The sequence below is a fragment of the Setaria italica genome, chromosome VIII (genome assembly GCF_000263155.2).
Source record: "Setaria italica strain Yugu1 chromosome VIII, Setaria_italica_v2.0, whole genome shotgun sequence".
In the NCBI taxonomy this organism is placed as follows: Eukaryota; Viridiplantae; Streptophyta; class Magnoliopsida; order Poales; family Poaceae; genus Setaria; species Setaria italica.
In genome coordinates, this window is record NC_028457.1 from 25032080 (window position 1) to 25036681 (window position 4602).

General features: G+C 39.3%; 1 long non-coding RNA gene across 1 annotated transcript; it reads left to right on the forward strand.

The window, feature by feature from the left end:
• The first annotated feature begins 811 nt into the window (after nt 1–811).
• Nucleotides 812–4169, forward strand: LOC111258268. The gene is made up of 4 exons (XR_002678927.1): nt 812–941; nt 1728–1793; nt 2068–2523; nt 3905–4169. It is a non-coding gene; the product is annotated as an uncharacterized LOC111258268 (long non-coding RNA).
• Nucleotides 4170–4602: the final 433 nt, after the last annotated feature.

A 4602-nucleotide genomic window follows, 5' to 3' on the forward strand; every position in this document is an offset into this window, starting at 1 on the left:
GCTTGGAAGAATGGAGACAACCTCCATATTTATGTTGGTCATCCTGCTCCTCCATTAGCAATGTGGGACTAAAGGTTTGCACCACTCCAACCACTTGTTCATGCCCACATGGGCCTTTGAGATTTATTTGGAATTTCTTTAGGCCAAGCCCATTATTTCATCAATCCCCCACCAGATTTCATATGTCCATCAGAGATTTTACTTGTTTCTCATTGTTGTTTATATATCTTTGTTTCAGCAAGGACTGTTAAGTTGAATTCTCGCCTAGAGTTTCAAGCTACATTCATCCACAACTTGAACAATGGACTAAGCCTTGAATTGCAAGTTTTGTGTGGACAAGTTTCACTCAAAGTCGGAACTAGTACCTGGCTGCCAGTAGCCTACCCTGCGGGTGGAGCATATTCATCATACTCTTTGGTCTCTTCATGAGGTTTGCGACATTCTATAGTCAGGCTCATATAGGTGTGTTTTTTCAAGAATGCTCTATAGGGTAGCATCTTCGCTTAATCAAGCCAATAGAAGCACATTAAAGCATATTGCTAACCTTCCTTACAGCATTTGAAAGTATTGCATCTTCACATAGAGAGGGTTTAATAATTACTCTCCTTAGTCAACTGATAGCTTATTTTTTCCCAAATCCTAATTCACGGGATCTCCGATCACACAGGTTAGATTACCGGCAACTCAAATAGGTCTCATACCCATCTCCCTCGATGCACATTCTATCACATTCCGTGATAGCTCTTTTGTAAAGGGATCTGTTAGGTTTTTATCTGTTTGAATATAAGTCACATTTATTACGACGGGGCCAGACGGCCGGGTGCTACGGCGCCGTGACAAGTGCTCGATCTGTTCGCGCGGCGCCTCCACAGGGATGCGGTGCGGAGCCTTGCCACGCCGGCGGCGCACATAGCCACTCCCTGAACGGTCGGCGGCGCTCGGTATCCCTCCTCATCCCCTCTGTGCTGGCTGACCCATGCCTGCTGTCGCGGATTTAATTTCCTTCGCTGTTATTCAGTATGTGCGCGCTACCTGTTCGTGGAAATGTAAATGCGGTCAGGTGAACGTTGGTTACTATATTTACCCGTTCTGCTAATTCATGTATGTTTAAACCCCCAGCAAGTGCCAGTGCTTGGCTTATGATTCCCCTTACTTGCACATGTTGATGCTCTAGCTAATTGATAGCATTCAGATGAAATTTTTCAAGAGTACTTTGTCCCGTTGCATGAACTCTGGCCAGTAATATTGCACTGTACTCCCATGTATTTACTGAGCCTCCTAGTGGTGGGTCATAAAATGTTCTTATCCTGAACACAGGGAGGACTCACATTCTTTTCCCTCGTCTGTTATGATAATTTGTTATAACAAGTTTTCTTCTGTTAACATGTTTTAATCATTTCCTGTCCTTCTATGCTCACTAGTTTTGTAATGGTATAGATTGGTAAGACAGCTGACATCTGTGTGAAAGGTGAGGTCATACTTGTATTCCTGTCAAGCTGTGTGAAACGTGAGGTCATGCATGTTTGTAATGCACAGAAAGTACTGTTGATGGAACCGGAAAGTGACAAATGATTTACCAATATCATTGACCAAAGTTGGACTATGTATAAGATACCTTAAATTTCACCAAATGTTTGTTGTTGTACTATTTTTGTTTGGTATCACAATGTTGCTTGATCACTTGCAAAGCACTGATGATCTTTTTGCCTATTATTTTGCAAATGTAGAGCACCTTGCTCTAACTTGGCAACAAAGAAGAGAAGCTGCAAAGAAGCGTGAAGTGGAAAAAGCTGGTATGTCTCTTGGTACCTTGGCCTGTTAATATTTTTCTTGTTGGCTGATTGCATTGCCAGTTGGAGCTGCCATTGATTTTTGCATTGCCATGCGTTACTATTAAGCTGTCAATTGCTTAACTGTCCTATACATGACCTTCATTCAATTTAAACCAACATAGACTTTTGGGTATGTAACATACTTCTTCAAATGTGCAATTGAAGTGATTCCTTAATGTCTGAGTTCACTGTAGGCTTCCAAGTAATTTAGTTTCTAATGACATTTATTCTGCAGGCACAAAAAGAAGCAAGAAAGAATATGCTTATAACCTCTCTGGCAGGAAGATATTTGCCCCATTGCCATGTAGCTCTAAAGGTGAAATTCCCTTATTGGGCAGTATTTCATTAGAAAAGTAACGCCATTCAAATAGCCACATTCGTATCAAGTCAATGGGGATAATACTACTCATAATGCTGCTTTTAAACGGTAGATGCAGGCTAGAATTCTTTGCAAACGTGAGAAACAATGGTGGTAGCGTTTGAGCTACTTCTCAATCTCAATATGTAAGTTTGTTCATTATACATGTCACTGCAACTGCATTTATTTTTGAAACCATGACATCTTCTTTTTGATAGAGAAATTGCAAAGAGATGTGATAAAGCTGGCTCAAAGAGTTTGAGGATGCTGAATTGGACATAATGGATAATTCAGACTTTGGCTTTGAGCTTATATGTGGCTTACATTTTAGTGGTGCGTGATTATGGCATCTTTTACGGCCTGATGGGGTTACCCTTTTTTTGTGTGCCACAATTGCAATTCTTTCACAAATGTTTGCTGTGAATCACAAGATACTGAATTATGTTCCACTTGGTCTCCTCAGCCATCCCATTCCAATTCAATGCATTTGTCAGTATGTGCCACACTGCCACCCGCCCTAACTTAAATATAAACTCAAGCATCACTTTTATGTACTTGAAATATTACTTAGTTTATGATATATATATTTATATGCAATTCAGCAATGATCATGTGTTTTTCTTTTAGAAATACATTGTAATACCATTGAAACTAGGATTGTTGTAGGCTGCACCACATGTTATAAAACACCATCTCCACAGTGCTTCATTGTGCATTCTACAAAGTTCTGTGCTTTAGTTTCCTCTTTCAAAGGAAATACCCTTGCACCATTTACTAAACTGGCTAATCGGGTTCATTGTGCACTGGATCATTAGCTGGCGTTCTTATCCGATATTAAGAAGAAAAGGGTTTAAAGAAACCCAAAGTTACAGAACAGGTTTTTATGGGCAAAACCTATACAAAAAACCCCAAGAAAAACTAGGAATAATCTGTCCTTATCCGATTGCATTGTGCAGCTTAAATCGTTGGGTCACGACTCACATGTCTAAGCTATTCTAGTCACATTTTTGGATATTTTTTTACTCATCTGCTCTAAGATATAGTTAACTGCAAACAAGAAGAAAAGTTTAACTGGTTTCTGATGCAGATGTTGGATGTCATACCTTTGCAATACTCTGATGGTCCTAGTTAGTCTTACTTCATGATATAAGTTTACTTGCTGACTATACCCAATGATGGCCTTTCAATGATACTTTTTTTAGCGGGAAGGAGTAACTACTCTATAAGGAGCCGTAAGCTCTATTAGTTTAAGTTATCCTGAGTGTGCATTGTTGATGTATGTCTCAAATCAGGCCTTGTGAATTTATTACTCAAATCGGCAGGAGACAATTCCTTTATTAGGCCTTGTGCAATTATTTGACTTATCACACAAACTGAATCTTGCTACCTGTTTTATGTCTTATATGCTTCTATGAAATGAGGATTTGGCATATTTGTTGGTCCACATGGTTTCCAATGTTAGTGCCTGGAGATTAGTTAATACTCCCTCCGTCCCAAATTTCTGTTCGTTTTGGCTTTTCTAGATTGCCTAGGTGCATATCAAAAGCTATGTATCTTGAAATGCCAAAATGAATAGTAATTTGGGATGGAGGGAGTATTAGGCAATATCGTAGTAGCCACATAAATGCTAGTACTTTACTTTTTTTCCTATTTACTCATGCAACCCGTTTATTTAATCTAAGTAGCAGTAGATTGAACTTGTTGTGAACTCTAGTTTCAGTTACAACTGCGTGCTCACAATATGTGAATGTGATCAAAGAAGGGGCTTATCATGGCATCAAATCGCATCCCTAAGGAAGAATTGAAGACTTGCAAAAGCACCCTCATAGCGGTGCAGGTAATGAGGTCCAGTTACCACTTACCAGTGGACTTATGCTGCATGGTTTGTATCAGGTTTCTATCTGAGCATTGATACTTTTCGGCTGCCCATAAATTGTGTGCAGCATTTTACCTGATATATATTAATCCTATTGTGTTAACTGGATGGCTGGTGCAATATGACACTTCAATTGAAATTACCAATAAGTCAGTCCAAATTACTAGCAAAACTAGCCAATTAGGACAAAAGAACTGCTGCTGGATAACTGAAATGTTCATGCATGTCTTCAGTTATTATTGTATAAAAAATATAAGCTCAGCAACGTACTAATACTTTGATGTCTTCCCCTTTGTCTTACTATACTAGAGTGTTCCAAACAATGTGATGCATAGGATGATTTGACTGGTCTACATAGGATGCATTTTACACCAGTGTTACGTCACATTGGCAGATATATATTTTCCTCTGGTGCTTTTGTCAACTCCTACTTGAGATGGAGAATACTCGATGTGGCAATGCCTACTACTTGGTTTGACTATTTGATGTGACCAATGCCGATTACATGGCCAAGTTATGATCAATTTTACTGCTCG